Source organism: Manis pentadactyla, chromosome 17 (assembly GCF_030020395.1).
Source record: "Manis pentadactyla isolate mManPen7 chromosome 17, mManPen7.hap1, whole genome shotgun sequence".
In the NCBI taxonomy this organism is placed as follows: domain Eukaryota; kingdom Metazoa; phylum Chordata; class Mammalia; order Pholidota; family Manidae; genus Manis; species Manis pentadactyla.
This window is the reverse complement of record NC_080035.1, coordinates 25,434,942-25,453,078: the sequence shown is the minus strand read 5'-3', so window position 1 is coordinate 25,453,078 and position 18,137 is coordinate 25,434,942. Positions and strand designations below refer to the sequence as shown.

The window sequence follows — 18,137 nt, the reverse complement described above, 5'->3', positions numbered from 1 at the left end:
GAACTTTCTAAAATAATATTTTATTTGAAGAGTTAGTTCCAAATTTTGTGTTTGGTTCTGTAATGTTGATAATGCTTGGTGTGTAAATGCCATACCAAAGGAGATTGACCTTAGCTTTGCTGCTATTTTCATCTAGTTAATGGAGCTTATTTACCTGTCTCTTGTTTTCATTTCTTAAATTTTTATGTTTCTATTATTTACACATCTCTCCTCTGCACTTTTTCCTTGACCTGTGAACAACCCACTTTGACAATATCTTGATTTTACAATTAATTCTATGGTTCCTTAGTGCAGAGATAGGTCACAAGTGATGATAATGAGTTTGCTTTTTATTGTGCTTGTGTTCTTGTCTCTAGATGCTTAGACATAATTACAAATTTCACTAAAAGAGTTGATGTTTCACCTCCAGTGATAAGCTTTTATGTGTTGAGGTCAACTTCTAGCTTGCTGACATTTTCTTAATTAAAAGGGAAAAAAAAGAGAAAAAGAAAAACTTCTCACCTTAAATGGAGACACCATGACTCATGAACAACACTTTGCTACAAAAGCCCATTAATTTTTCCTGTTTTAGCCAATGAAACCAACTATTACCATTATTATATGTGCATGCTATTTTTACATACTTTGAGTATCCTAACAAGATACTACACATCTCTTTTGTGGTCATATGACTGTACTGGTTCAAACCAGAGATATTCAATAATATTTCTGTATATTTTCCTCACACATTATTTTTTAAAGAAAAACATGTTTTCCATATTGTATCATATGTTTAACAAACCTTCAAGTCCCAAACCCAAATTTATTTATTTTTCTTCATTTATTCAGAATTGAATAGTATCTTTATGAACCTAATTCTATAAGACAAGAAATGATTCAATTATTTGGGTAATTATTTTGACAGAAAATCAATAGTTCACTTTGATATACCTCCTGCTTTTATGTTAAAAATCTTGATTTTTTAACACGTACATATTTCATTTGATTTTTTAAATGTTCAGACAGTAACATGGTATAAATTTATTTGACTACAGAGCCTATCTTTTATATTCTTGTGTTTTTCTTTATCATTTATACATATCTTCTATTGATCAGCCCTTATTTATTTGCTTCTGTCTCCACCCCACAGCACTCTTATCTCTACATAATTACCTTCAAGCTCAAACCTCCATCATTCTAATTTGTTGACTTTTCCAATCCATACTGTGTTGTTGAGTATGACTGTAATTTTTGTAAATAAGTGGCCACTTAACTACTGAACATAATGCAATCATACTATATCTGGTCAGTTGTCTCATTTATTCTCTACAGTAATTATTTAACTCTTCAACACTTTCTCAATCAACATCTTTCTAAGATCCACTTCCATTCAAAAGTTTATTTCAACATTTCACTTCTAACAAAACAACTGTTATATATTATACTGAACTTCACCATAGTTTTAGAACATCTGAACGGTCTAACATCCCCATATTTTCTAAAGATTCCATGAAAGATAAATCAATTCAATTGCTTTTTTATTCAAATGCCCTTATACCATCCTAGAACCCTCACTCAATGAGTTTTCTCATTAATATCTAGTATGTGAAAACACATTCTCTACCTCTATTTTTTCCCATCCAATTTAAATTTGCACAAACTTTCCTATCTTAAGCAATAACAATGTTGTCTTCCACTCAAAACGAAGATTCCTGAGAAAATATCTCATGTAATAATCAACTAACAAAAATGGGTTCTACTAGATCTACTCTCGTCTTTATAGCAACTCTTGCCAAAACCACCAACACCTTGCTGCTAAGTTTAAAAGACAGACCTTTAGGGGAGATTCAAGATGGCGGTGTGAGAGGCAAGACAGAGAACTCCTGCCAAAACCACAAATAGTATGAAAATATAGTTAATTAATACAATTAACCCTAAAACAGCAACAAGAAGGCTGAACCAGATTGCATACAGACCTCATGAATAGAGCAGACCCCGTGAAAGAAGGTAACGTACCAAAGCCTTACTACACTGGGACCCAACCCCTTCCCCCACCCCAGCTGACCTTCAGGAGGAAAAGAAATGGACGAGGGAGGGGGTGGAAGCCTGGGACTGCTGAACACCTAGTCCTGGAGATCTACTTTGTGAGCAGAAACCTACATTGTGTGGTGCTCTGGATGTTATGGAGCTTGGACTGGCAGAGTGCTTGACAGACTGAGATTCTGGCTGTTTGTGGAGGACGGGATCCACATCTGGTTGCTCTGTATCAGAGGAAAGGTAGGCAGTCTGAGAGGCTTCCTGGCAGCAAGAGGGCTGCTGAAGGAGCAGGGTATGCACAGAGCTTGCTGCATAGGAGAAGGGAGAGCTGTACAAGGTTGTTTGGGTGCCCTCTGCCCAACTGGTTGGGAACTTCGAGGAGCTTCAGGCGCTCCATCCCCCTGGCTGTGTACTCAGCTCCGGGGTCCCCCACTATGACACATAGCCTGCTGGGCCTTCCTCTTAGCCTGATGGCACAAGTTCACAAAATGGCAGTCATTGCGCTGGTGTCACACCAGCTGGAGGGAGGCGCTGCATACAACAGCTAGAGACGCAAAGCACAGAGGCTTAAACTTGTGGGCTTTGCCCACTGGCTCTGACACTGGAAACAGGCACTGCAGACAGGAATCAGGAAACAGATCTTTCTTCCCCCCAGGCACCAGCTATGCTCCCCTATGACACCAAACCTCACTCTAGGAGCTGAGCAGCTCCAGAAACTGGAGCTTCTGGTCACTTCAGGGCACAACACAGAAATAAGAAACATCAAAAGAACATGGTTCAGACAAAAATCTCACAAACCCCAGAAAAAGGGCCAAAAGAACCAATCTGCCTGAAAGAGAATTCAAAATAAAAATCATAAACATCACTTTGGAGGTACAAAAAAATATTCAAGAACTCAGGAATGAATTTAAGTCGCCAATTCAATCATCAAGAAATTCCATATCTAAAATGAAACATACAATGGAGAGATTTAAAAGCAGATTAGATGTAGTAGAAGATACAGTAAATGGAATACAAATTAGAGAAGAGGATACAAAGAAACTGAGGAACAGGGAGAAAAAAGGATCTCTAAGAATGAAAGAAAATTGAGAGAAATGTGTGAACAATCCAAAAGGAAAAATATTCACATTATAGGGGTACCAGAAGAAGAAGAGAGAGAAAAAGGGATAGCAAGTGTCATTGAGGAGGTAATTGCTAAAAACTTCCCCAATCTGGGGAAAGAGATAGTTTCTCAGGCCAGGGAGATGTACAGATCTCCCAACACAACAGACCCAGGGAAGAAAACATCAAGACATATAATAATTAAAATGGCAAATATCAAGGATAAAGACAGACTTTTGTAAGCAGTTAGAGAGAGAAAAAAGATCACATACAAAGGAGAACCCACCAGGCTATCATCAGACTTCTCTCAACAGAAACCTCACAAGCCAGAAGGGAGTGGCATGACATATCTAATGCAATGAAGCAGAAGGGTCTAGAACCAAGAATACAATATCCAGCAAGGTAATTATTTAAATTTGATGGAGGAATTAAACAATTTTCAGATTAGCAAAAGCTGAGAGAATTTACCTTAAACAAATCACCTCTACAGTGCATTTTAGAGGGACTCCTATAGATGGAAGTATTCCTAAGGCTAAATACATGTCACCCAAGGGATAGACAAAGAGTACAGAATATATTTCATAACATACAAAGAATGGAGGAGGAAGAAAAAGGAGGAAAAAAAAAGAACCTTTAGGTTGTGTTTGTAATAGCATATGAAGTGAGTTAAATTAGACTGTTATATAGTAAAGGAATTACCCTTGAACCTTTGGTAGCCACAAATCTAAAGCCTGCAGTGGCAATAAGTACATACTTATAGATAATCACCCTAAATGTAAATGGTCTGAATGCACCAAAGACATATAGTCACTGAATAGATTTTAAAAAATGCCCATCTATATGCCGCCTACAAGAGAATCACTTCAAATGTAAAGACATAAACTGAATGAAAGTAAAGTAATGGAAAAAGATATTTCATGCAACTAATAGTGAGAAAAAAGCAAGAGTTGCAGTACTTGTATCAGAAAAAATAGACTTCAAAACAAAGAAAGTAACAAGAGACAAAGAAGGACATTACATAATGATAAAAGGGTCAGTCTGAAAAGAGGATATAACTTTTACAAATATCTATGCACCCAACACAGGATCACCTATATATGTGAAACAAATACTAATAGAATTAAAGGGAAAACACAATGCAATGCATTCATTATAGTAGACTTCAACACACTACTCACTCCAAAGGACAGATCAACCAGACAGAAAATAAGTAAAGAGACAGAGGCACTGAACAACATATTAGAACAGATGGACCTAAGGGACATCTACAGAACACTCCACCCAAAAGCAACAGGATATACATTCTTCTCAAGTGCACATGGAACATTTTCAAGAATACATCATATACAAGGCCATAAAAAGAACCTCAGTAAATTCACAAAGATTGAAACTGTACCAAACAGCTTCTCAGATCACAAAGATATTAAACTAGAAACAAATTGCACAAAGAAAATGAAAAAGCCCACAAACATATGGAGGCTTAATAACATGCACCTAAATAATCAATGGATCAATGACTAAATAAAAGCAGAGATCAAGCAATATATGGAGACAAAGGACAACAGTAATTCAACAACACAAAATCTGTGGGATGCAGCAAAGGCCGTGCAAAGAGGGAAATATATTGCAATACAGACCTACCTCAAGAAAGAAGAGCAATCACAAATGAACCGTCTAAACTCACAATTAATGAAACTACAAAAGGAAGAACAAATGAGGCCCAAAGTCAGTAGAAGGAGGGACATAATAAAGATTAAAGCAGAAATAAATAAAATTGAGAAGAATAAAACAATAGAAAGAATTAATGAAAGCAGAAGCTGGTTCGTCGAGAAAATAAACAAAATAGATAAACCCCCAGCCAGAAGTATTAATATTGTCAAAATGGCCATCCAGCCTAACACAATCTACAGATTCAATGCAATACCTATCAAAATACCTACAGCATTCTTCAATGAACTAGAGCAAATAGTTCTGAAATTCATATGGAACCACAAAAGACCCCGAATAGCCAAAGCAATCCTGAGTCTACAAACATAAACAGAATCAGGAATGAAAAAGGAAAAATCATGAAAGACACCACAGAAATATAAAGACTTATGAGAGAATATTATGAAAAATTATATGGCAACAAACAGGATAATGTAGAAGAAATGGACAACTTTCTAGAAAAATACAACCTTCCAAGGCTGACCCAGTAAGAAAGAGAATATCTCAATAGAGCAATTACCAGCAATGAAATGGAATTGGTAATCAAAAACCTATCTAAGAACAAAACTCCTGGACCAGATGGTTTCACTGTGGAATTATATCAAACATTTGGTGAAGACCTAATACCCATCCTCCTTAAAGTTTTCTAAAATATAGAAGAGTGAATATTCCCAAACTCATTCTATGAGTCCAACATCATTCTAATACCAAAACCAGGCAAAGACACCACAAAAAAAGAAAATTACATACCAATATCACTGATGAGTATAGATGCAAAAATACTCAACAAAATATTAGCAAACTGAATTCAAAAATACATCAAAATGAGCATCTACCATGATCAAGTGGGATTCATTCCAGGGATGCAAGGATGGCACAACATTCAAAAATCCATCAACATCATCCACTATATCAACAAAAATAAGTCAAAAACCACATGATCATCTCCATAGATGCTGAAAAAGCAGTCAACAAAATTCAACATCCATTCATAATAAAAATTCTCAAAAAAATGGGTACAGAGGGCCAGTACCTCAACATAATAAAGGCCATATATGACAAACCCACAACCAACATCATACTTAACAGCAAAAAGCTGAAAGCTTTTCATTTAAGATTAGGAACAAGAGAAGGACGCCCACTCTACCCACTTATATTCAACATAGTACTGGAGGTCCTAGCCACGGCAATCAGACAACACAAAGAAATAAAAGGCATCCACATTGGTAAGGAAGAAGTCAAACTGTCCCTGTTTGTAGATGACATGATACATAAAACCCTAAAGAATCCACTCTGAAACTACTAGATCTAATATCTGAATTCAGCAAAGTTGCAGGATACAAAAGTAATCCACAGAAATCTGTTGCATTCCTATGCACTAACGATGAACTAGCAGAAAGAGAATTCAACAAGGTACTTTTAAGAGAAATTAAAGAGGACACTAATAAATGGAAATTCATCCCATGCTCTTGGCTAGGAAATATTAATATTGTCAAAATGGCCATCCAGCCTAATGCAATCTACAGATTCAATGCAATACCTATCAAAATACCTACAGCATTCTTCAATGAACTAGAGCAAATAGTTCTAAAATTCATATGGAACCACAAAAGACCCCGAATAGCCAAAGCAATCCTGAGAAGGAAGAACTAAAGTGGGGGGAATTATGCTCCCTGACTTCAAGCTCCACTACAAAGCCACAGTAATCAAGACAATTTGGTACTGGCAGAAGAACAGAACCATAGACCAGTGGAACAGAATAGAGAGCCCAGATATAAACCCAAGCATATATGGTCAATTAATATATGAAAAAGGAGCCATGGATATACAATGAAGAAATGACAGCCCCTTCAACAACTTGTGTTTGCAAAACTGGACAGCTACATGCAAGAGGGATTATTGTCTAACTCCGTACATAAAGAAAACTCAAAATGGATCATATACCTGAATGTATATCATGAAACCATAAAACTCTTAGAAAAAAACATAGGCAAAAATCTCTTGGACATAAACATGAGCAACTTCTTCATGAACATATCTCCTTGGGCAAGTGAAGCAAAAGTAAAAATGAACAAGTGGGACTATATCAAACTAAAAACCTTCTGTACAGCAAAGGACACCATCAGTAGAACAAAAAGATCCTACAGTATGGGAGAATATATTCATAAATGACATATCCAATAAAGGTTTGACATCCAAATTATATAAAGAGCTCATGCACCTCAACAAACAAAAAGCAAATAAGCCAATTAAAAAATGGGCAGAGGAGCTGAACAGACACTTCTCCAAAGAAAAAATTCAGATGGCCAACCGGCACATGAAAAGATGCTCCACATCACTAATCATCAGAGAAATGCAAATTAAAACCACAATGAGATATCACCTCATACCAGTTAGGATGGCCAACATACAAAAGACAAACAACAAATGTTGGCGAGGATGTGGAGAAAGGGGAACCCTCCTACACTGCTGGTGGGAATGTAAACTAGTTCAACCATTGTGGAAAGCAGTATGGAGGTTCCTCAAAAAACTCAAAACAGAAATTCCATTTGACCCGGGAATTTCACTCCAAGTAATTTACCCTAAGAATGCAGAAGCCCAGTTTCGAAAAGACATATGCACCCCTATGTTTATCGTAGCACTATTTACAATAGCAAGGAAATGGAAGTAACCTATGTGTCTATCAGTAGATGAATGGATAACACAATGGAATATTATTCAGCCATAAGAAGAAAACAAATCTCACCATTTGCAACAACATGTATGGAGCTAGAGGGCATTATGCTCAGTGAAATAAGCCAGGTGGAGAAAAACAAGTATCAAATGATTTCACTCATCTGTAGAGTGTAAGAACAAAGCAAAAACTGAAGTAACAAAACAGCACCAGATTCACAGAACCCAAGAATGGACTAACAATTACCAGAGGGAAAGGGACTGGGGAGAATGGGTGGTAAAGGAGGGGGATAAGGGTGAAAAGAGGCATTACCATTAGCACACACAGTGTAGTGGGGGTGGGGACATGGGAAAGGCAGTATACACAGAGATGACAAGTAGTGATTCTATAGCATCTTACCATGCTGATAGACAGTGACTGTAATGGGGAATGTGGAGGTGATTTGATAATAGGGGGAGTCTAGTAACCATAATGTTGTTCGAGTAATTGTACATTAACAATACCAAAATGAAAAAATAAAATAAAATAAAGACTTCAGGTCTGCTCTTACTGAAAAATCTGTGGCATTTGACAAATTTTATCAAATACTTATCTTTGAGTAGGCTTTTCCATTAGATGTATGCAGAATAGTATTTCTCTATCACTTTGCTTAAATATGTTATTGTTTGAACTTTTTCTTCCTCAAATCATGGTGAATTTCTATCTTTTTCTAGTTGTGAGCATGTGTTTTATTTGGGAATCTGAAGAAAAGTTATCAGCCCGTCCATATTCCATTTGAGAAAACATGATTTTATTTGAAATGAAGATCTTTGCAGGTAATCAAGTTGAGGTCACTATGTTAGTCCCAGTCAAATACAATTAGTGTTCAAATAAAAAGGGGAAATTTGGATATAGACAAAGACATGAAGAGCAGTAAGACAGCCAAGTGATGACAGATCCAGGCTGGACCAATGATATGCAATCCTAGGATCGCCGGTCACCACCAAAAGTTAGTCTCAAACAGGGTATGGCCCTGCTGATACTGTGATTTCAGGTTTCTATTCTCTAGAACTTTGAGACATAAATTTCTGATGATGTTAACCATCCAGTGTGTGGAACTCTGTTATGCAGCACTAGCAAACTAATACAGATGCTGCTTTGTTGGCCTCTGTCCTTGGCTTTCTTCTGTTCTGAATCTTCATTTTCTCCATGTATCATCTTACCAATCACAGTGGCTTCAATTACCATCAACACCGGGAAAAAATCTTTACATGGCTTTTAATGTTTGTAGGCTTATTTTTTTAAGGTTCGTTGCTTTACATATGCCCCATACTCCACATTATAGGCATGCTAGGCATGCTAGTCTTTTGCACAGGGACTACCAGCATGATATCTCAGATGAGGAACCAGCTCTAAAAGCTAGCTGCCTTTGGCAAAGCCACTAAACTTTTTAAGTTTCAATATCCAGGCCTGTAAAATGAAGTTATAAAAGTACCCAACAATGCTACTCTGTAACTATCCCATCAGTCTCTGACTTGCTCTGTTCTTTTATAGCGCATAACTATGGTTTTCCAGTTCTGGATCTTGGATGTATGGAAAAAAATTCACACTCTAAACCGTGGCAGAAAAAGTTTATTGTGTGCCATGTATTTTCTATTTCTTAATTGCTCTCATTTTGTTCTTTGTAAAGGTCCAGATAAAAATTTGATAAAGTGCCAACACAGCACAAATTGCTAATTAGCCGATTATTTTTTTATTACAAGCAATAATTTTTACATGGAATCATTTAAAATAGGTTTGATTTGTGATTTAATGGTTCACAGTGAACATCAACAATTGAAAAATTTTAATAATCTATTTTAATAGATTTCTACCAAGACACAATTCAATATTTACCATCAACTATGTTAGTACACTTCCTGATTATGATTTACCTTTCCTGCTGATTGTTTAAAAACTGAAAATTCTTTCTTAATATATTTAATTTATTCAGATTTTTGTTGTTGACATTCTGTTTGCATTTGTACTAGTGCTTGCCCACAGGAATTACAAAGTAATTACACAATTTTTTTATGCCCATCTACAGAGTTAAAGAGTTTATGTCGAACTTTTTCCAGGATTTTTAATTAAAGAGTTTATAGTACAAAAATGCATTAATTGAAATCATAAAGTTTACTGGTTCCACCTAGTGGCAATACAAAGCAGTTAAAAATAAAATTAACACTAAAAAATAGTAAAAGGTTCTATATAATGACTTGCAAGTTTAGTTATATGACTTTTCTATAAAGGTGTATATCCAGTGCTTAAAATAAAACCCACTATTTAAAAACTCATAAATGAATTTTGAATTTCTATAATAATTATTGTCTAATAAAATAAGTTGTTTTTCTTATTTTAGAAGAGCTGTCTGAGCAATAAAGAGCTAACTGAAATATAATCTCTTGGTAATTGTAGTTTTCTTTTACTTAACTTTTCTACTAATTAAGCATATGTTTTCCTCCACATATCTATTAAATGCTATTCATTGAGCTTCTGGGATCTGAATATATAGCCATAAGGATGCTTATAAGTGATGCAAAACAAAAACACATAAGTATACAAGATAATGTGGTAATTTTTATATAGAAATCCATCTTTATTCTGAGCTAATAATATACACTAAGTGTTTCAACAACTAACCATTTTATTAGCAAAACCCCTATTATTTTATATGAAATAACATTCAAGTAGATAAAAAATTTTTATAATGACAAAAAAAATACTAAATTATGTTTCCTTTGAATTGCATAATTAGTTATGGTATCCCACCCAAACTTTGTTCATCATTCAGAAGTATGATAAAATAATGATATATGAATAAATTATTTTTTCCAGTAGAAATATCTTTAGAACACCTATCACAGAAAATTATTTTTCTTGCTCTGCTTCAATAGCACTTTTGAGTTTCTTATGAAAGCTATGTCTTACAACTAAATTTATTTTTATTGTCTGCCTGCAAAATTTCAAACTGTACATAGTGTATTTTATCATAGGAAAATCTTTCCAATTTAGTTATGACAGACTGAGTTTTATACGATGTGCCAAAATATCTGATCTGTATATAAAACACACTGCTAAGAAAAAGAACATTTCCACTTAATGTTGGATATCATTAACTAACCTTTTAGATGTTTTAAGAGAAGAAAATAAAAGGAAAATTACAGCTGAGTATTCTTTTCTTTCAGATAGGAATAACATGCTACATTAGGCAAAAGGAATAAAAAATCCTCTGTGTGTCAACTTTTAATCTTGCTTATTTAATTAATTTTACGTATAAAAGCAAATGACTAAAAACCATTTTGTGGTAGCAAATTACCATTTTTACCTTTGCAACCTGCTGTAGATAAGCTAACCACATCCTTTTATAGCTGTCACAACTTTGAGGACTTAATGCTGCAATCATTGAATACCAGAGGAGAAATAAGGGGTACAAAAAATATTATCCTTATAGTCTTACCATAATTTTTTATTAAATTACACTGAATCATGAAGGATGTAATAAGTTATTTGGACTAGTAAAAATATTAATCCAATACACTTAATTATTGTGGGTTGTTTACATTTCAATGTAAATGTGTAAGTGATGCCCATTTTTAAACCTTATTATGTAATCCTATTACTTGATGACAAGGAAAATTACAAATGTAAATATCATGACTATAAAGTAGACATACACAGCAAGATTTATACTGGAAAGTACTCCCTACTCCTCTCTCAGAAGGGAGACCAGAGAGAAAGAGAGAGAACCTATGAAAAATGCCTAGGTTTTAAATAACCATTACCTCTTAGAGAAATTAAATAAGTAGAATTAAACATACCTGAAACATGCAAAATTTCTGCAAAAATAGGTCTTCCTACTTCTTCAGAGAAAAATGTCCACTGTAAAAGGTCTTCTATCTGATGATGTGTTCCAAACCACAGATTAACCTAAATATGAATACAAAGTATAAGTACTTTGAATAATTAATATTCTTCATATTAAAATTAGTTTGTAAAAAGTAGAATCTATTTTTAATTCCAAATTCTCAGAATTTATCAGAGGCATGCTTTTGTCTCAGAGCATTTATATCTCTGTTCCTATGCCTGAATGTCTTTCCCTCAAATGCTCATATGTCTTTTCCCATCATGACCTATAGGAACTTATTCAAATATGTCTGTCTAGTTAGGCCTCCCCTGGTATTTGTATTAAAATTTATGCTTTGAAAGTGAACGAAGACCACAATCTCTCCAATGATGTCCCCAATACTTTTTTTTTATTACGGTATTATTGATATAAACTCTTAAGAGGGTTTCACATGAAAAACAATGAGGTTACTACATTTACCCATATTATTGAGCCCCCCCATACCCCATTGCAGTCACCAACACTCTTGTTTCCTATCTTTATTTCTCTCTATAGCATTAATGACCATCTGAAACTCTACAGAAGTTTTGTGTATACTTAACATATGGTTTGTCCACCTTCACTGAAATAAGCTCACATGAAGCAAGCTCCATGAAGAGCAGAGCTTTTTTAAATACTGGATTGTAGATTATAGAACACTGCTTGTCAGATAGATATATGTTAGCAAATTATGGGCTCTTCAGATAAATAAATGATTTACCTAATGATGTGTTGTAAACAAGCTCCCCAGGGGCTCCTCCTGTACTGATTATAGCTCACATGCAGGAGACTGCAGAGATGCATCCTCTAGAGACTCTCAGAGGCAGTTTCCTTTCATCCTGTCCTTTCCTTTCTCCACTAGGTATGGACCTCCCTCAAAGTCCACACCTTGAATCTCTAAATTTTTCTTTTATTTCACTTTGAAATCTCATCAATTTCCAGAACTTCCAAAACTTCCACAACACCAAGTAAAATGATTCCAATTGACACATGTATGTGCATGTGCGGATACACACACTATACCACAAAATAGTTTTCCAACATTTCAAAATTGACATATAATTCACATAATATAAAATTCACCTTTTAAAGTATGCAATTCAGAGGGTATCAGTATTCTTAGAATTTCCAGTATATTCACAATATTTTTGCAACCATCACTATTATCTAAGTCAGAACATTTTTATCACAGCAAAAAGAAATGCTTTACCCATTATCATTCACTCCCCATCTCCCTTTCTCCTGTCCCTTGGCAACCATAATCTACTTTTTGTCTCTTTGGATTTGCATATTTCAGAAATTTCCTATGAGTGGAATGATACACAGGCCTTTTGTGTCTGGCTTCTTTACCTTAGCATAGTGTTTTCAAGGTTCTCCCATGATGTAGCATGTGCCAGCACTTCATCCCTTTTTGTGGCTAACATTCCATTCTATGGATACAACATATCTGGTTTATATATTCATGGATTCCATTGATGAGAATCTTTGGTGAAACAAGGGGACCCAACAGTAGTTTGTGTCAGGCAGGTCACCAAAACCAATGGCTAAAAGGAGAGTTCATCATGTACTCTCCCTTTGAACCTCTATAATTGATTTACTTTCAAATAAAATGAAAACTTCAAAATAATTTTTTTCTGTTCCACCATGTCATTAACATGGGTGACTGGCATGAAAACAACTGAATGTCCTAGGAATAATCTTAAGAACCCTGCTAATTGTTCTGAGCATAATCAATTAATTTACTTTTAAGTCTTACAAATATCTAGCTGTTAAGAGCATTCTTATCATAACTGACATAACGAATGTCTCGGTTGCCAAAGGGAACTAAGTAATCAAAGAGTCCCTCAAAGAAACAAATCTGAAAATTTGTGAAACCTCTAAAATTTGAATTATCCTAGTTTCTAGCAAGATTTTTAAAAAGCAAATGAGGGGGATCCAGGTTCAAGGAAAGCATCATGTTGAGAATACTAGATTTAGTCTGCTAAATAACTGACTCATTTTCTCCTGTCAATTTCTAGAGGAGACAGAATTTAAAAGCCACTTAGTTATGAGAGCCTCTAATGCTACCAACTGCACTAAGATCCTGCCCAGATATCAAGACATTCACCAAACCTTCCAAGCCAAAAACAAACACACACTCACACACACACTTTCTAAGTCTCCATTTGAGGAAATTTCAACTTTTAGTTTTTTGCCGTTCACAGAAGTATTTTAAATAATAACGGAAAAATTCTAAAAGATATTTTATTAATGAGTTAATAAAAAGAGGGAAAATGAAAACCACTGACAGGAAAAACCGGTGAAAATTTAAGTATGGGTTCCCACATATTAAACTGTGTTTGCTGATAGTTCATTTTATACTGGTTGAATTGATTGTGATAGTATTTTTTTCTCACCAAACATTTTCATTTTAGTATAGTGGCATGACCATTCCTCCTGGAAAATATACTTCTCAATGTGTATTACTGGTTCACCTACATTCCTCATTTATTTGTCCATCTCAGCTCAGAACATTAAAATGACTCAGCTTGCCTGTGAAAATAGAAGCTAAGAGCAAATAAATATCCAAACTAAGTCGTTGACTGCCAATAATTCACTCTGATGCTCTTGGCTCTAAAATTCCTTATTGACAAGCCACATTTATACTACATAACTTTTGGCAACTAGCAAACTAAATTATTAAAAATAATCTAGAATAACTCATTTTGAAATCAATTGCTTTATCTCTAAACAGGCCTCTCACCCTTTCTCTTTCTCTCTCACCTTCCCTCTCTTTTCCCTCTGTTTACTAGTTTATTAACCTTCTTTACAATATAATTTTTTTTAAGTACTCACTCAGTAGTCTCTTCATTTCATGGGAATTATAACTAGAGTACTCTTGGGCTATCACATTCACTGTATAGTATGTACCAATGCAAAACTGCTATGATGAATTTTATTAGCTTGTCATGTTTATGGAAAAAAACCCTGAAGCCCAGGGAATTAAAGAGCAGAAACATAAACAAGATTATAAGATCACTTTATTCCTATCTTCCTTTCATTACATCAAGTGATAGTATAAAAGACAGTGGAAATTTAGAAATTTGGGGAAATGCATAGTAGGGATGACTCAGGTAAATAGAACGTAGTAAGTATAAAAAGCAGGTCACCAAAATAAGTCATGAAACATGTTATTTAAATTCCAAAAACTGTTATAGTTTTTTAACACACATCATAAATACAGCACTGAAAATAAGTGCATATTTATTTCAGATGGATCTTGGAACAATTTGCGGTATCTTGGAAAGACATGCAGCTTAGATACATGTATGAATTTGAATTGAATTCATTTCCTTCAATCAATACACATAAGGCCTTGAAAAAGTTGCTTTAATTTATTGTCCTCAGTTTGCTGGAATATAATGCAGTATTAATTCCTATTTTGCAAGATTATGAGGAGTTAATATCATATGTAAAATACTATAGTACATGGGTCATAGAAGCTATGCAATAAGTATAAGGCCCCTTCTGAGTAATTATTAGTACTTATGTGTATATTAATAATATATGACAGATTAAAATTTGTAGTTACTAAATTTTATTATACAGTGTAGAATTCTACTGATTCTATTTGGTAAGATAAAACATTTATTAAAGGACTACAAATGATTTGAATTAATTTCCATGCTTAGCAGAAAAAAAATTTGTGAATCAAAAAAACCCTTCAAACAGAAAACACTGGGGATAAACACACAGTCTCACAGTCTATGATGAAAGATAAATAGTGAAAATAAATACAAAAAGTCACCACAATTGTTATAATAAGCCACTAAAACCCAAAGAAGTTATGTATAATAAACATACCAACACGTTACATTTATGTAATGCCACTATTTTAAATACAATTGCTTCCTTTTGAATCACATTCTACTTTTTTAAGTATCACAGATGAAAATAGTTTGTATTGTTTTATATTCACATTCTACTTTGATAGCACCTATATCATCCAGGTTGCTGACTAACTTGTTTAGACGTTGTCAGGAAATAAATTTCGTTCTTGGAAATAACCACATCACCGTCAATGAACAAATTTCTCACTACTGAGAAAAATCTAAAGAACATGGATGTATCTACAAAAAGTTGCATCATTCATATATATGACACAATGATATAAAGTTCATAATTTCAACCATCATAAAATACAGAGAAAAAGAATAGTATCTTAAAGCCATGAGTCTAAGTACGATCTAAGCAAATTAACCATGGAATGTAAATATTATAAGAGAAAAAACAGATAATACAGATATATTTTAGAATTTTAAATAAATTGTCCTTGGTAAAAGAATACAAAACTAAAGTTCAAGAATTATTTGTTAATTGTTTTGAAAGAATTATGTAAAAACATTCTCTAAGTAATTTGAGTATAAGAAGCTATATATATATTTCTATATTTGTTTAAATACTTTTTCCCTATGGCATTTATAAAGAAAAAAAATTGCCGTCAATACTTCGATTTAAAGTGAAAAAGTTAACTGTTAAAAGTGAAATGATATGCTCCTGAGATAGCAGCATCAAACTACATAATAACTATGTATATCATAAAATTGTCTTATTAAAAGAAAATACATATGACCACTTAAGTTTTCTCCTCCATTATATTCTGAATTACATAAAACAATCAAGAAATCTAAAAAAATCAACTTTTAATGTTAATAACCTAAGCATGTAGGTGTCTTAGCTATTTTCTTACAAGGAAATCATAGCTGAGAGTGGTATTCAGGAGATTATATTGGTAAAAAGTAGGTAAAAATTGATGAAGTCATTAAATTTTCAAAAGTTATAAATTATCCTGCAAAGCTTCACTGGCTGCAAATTAGCCTGTGCTGTAGCCCTCTGCTAACAATCTATAGATCATTTTATTATTCATGAATTTTGGTAATTTCAGGATACCACAGGTCATCTTATGCTCATTTATTTGCTAAACACCTTGTGCTAGTATGCCTATGCTGAAAAATTGCTACTATTTACTCCCTGTGAGACAAGCAAGCAACAAAGTGCCGATTTTGGCCCCAGACATCCAGTATGCCAGGCTTCACATACATCTTGCTGTCAGTGAAATAAATGAGCCCTTAAATTGGCTGCAAAGCTTTAAGAACTGAAATTTATATGTCTAGTTATCAAACAGAAAGTTCAGAACACCTGCCAATATGAAACATAATTGTGACAAACTATTACATTTTACCTTTAACTTCTCAGTTTTAATGTGGCCACTTTATTATTTAAAAAATCCCACCAAACCTTCCCAAGCCTGCAAAGACACAACAATTATGACTTTCATGTGTATGTGCATACATGCGTGTGTATAATAGCATTACCATTTAAACAACGGGTCATCAATCAGCAGATGAATAACATGTCACAAATAGCCAGAACATCAGAATTTACTTTGAGCAGAAAGTCAGGTCTTGGTGGATTTGTCAACTTCAGTGAGCATTTAGATCTCTTTCCGGATTTACAGCTTCTTTAAAGATTCCTCTAAAATAGCAACAGTAGGGAGGTTAAAGAGGCTCTGTTTCATTTCAGTTTTTAATCATTAGAGATTTTGACAGTTTGAAGGATACTAAATATTATCATTCCCTTTACACCCACTTTCTAAGTGAAGAAACATTCTATAAGGGTTATGTGAGACTACTCTATGAACATAAAGCCATTAACAGAGGGAAAGTCTGAAAAGGAACAGCATCCTTACAACTCTGATTTTCAAGATAGTATAATCTATATATCAATAATAACAGCAACCATGAAAGGCACTTATTAAGTATTTTAAAACACTCTTATATGTGTTATATTTTAAATTCTCACCATGACTCCAATTTTAGTCATGAACAAACAGAGGTGCAGCCAGGAGGAGTGACTTTCTCAAGATGGTCACATACAGGCTGCATGTTGTGGAGTCACGATTCAAATCCCACAGTCTAGCTTTAGGAACTACATAGTTAAACCACTGTGCCCAAACCTGAAGACACAGCAATGAGAAAGTGACTTTATTATATCCAAAGTTCCTCTTTTTTACACTGTCCCACACTGCATAATACTAATTTATACTGTACCACCTTCTAATGTAATTCTCTTTAATGGCATCATAACGTTCAACAAATAGCCACATACAGCCTTCCAAACAATAAAATTCATTCTGGTATGTACTCTTTTGTAAGGCCTGTGTTACATACATGCCTGTGAGCAGGTTTTTATACACAAACTGCAGGAGCGAAGTAAAGGGTGAGACAGGAACACCTTTACCTCTCTACTGGGCTATACATTTTTTTTCCTGTTTGCTCAAGGACAGTCTTTCTTCTACAAAACTGTACAGATCCTTTATGCCTGTAAGGATAGCAGATATTACTCAAATTCATTCCCAAGTAAAGATATATTTAATTTAAACTTTCCAATCTATTTTGAATGTTCAAATCAGAGATTTGTAAAATAATGCAATGTTGTATAACTGTATCCTACTGATCTCACAAAAGAAACTAGGGATTATGTCTTACTCTTCTTATAGATTCATTTTGTGTGGAATTATCAAGGCAATAGAGCAGCTTTAATAATTCTGAAAGAAGAACTATACTTTAAAAATGTATGACACTTTCGCTTTGATTAAGTTTTCTGTGATGCTTTCTTTCAGATGTTGCCTCTCATACTGGTAATAGTCAATGATTTGTCCTCTTGTAAGAGAGGAATGTGATTTGACTGTCATATATT

General features: G+C 34.2%; 1 long non-coding RNA gene across 1 annotated transcript in view; it reads right to left on the bottom strand.

Moving 5' to 3' along the window:
• Positions 1–18,137, bottom strand: part of LOC130681407 (uncharacterized) — a 128,415-nt gene that overhangs the window by 53,910 nt on the left and 56,368 nt on the right. The window contains exon 2 of the long non-coding RNA XR_008994536.1: positions 11,335–11,443. This is a non-coding gene — a long non-coding RNA (uncharacterized LOC130681407). The remainder of the gene's footprint in view (positions 1–11,334; positions 11,444–18,137) is intronic.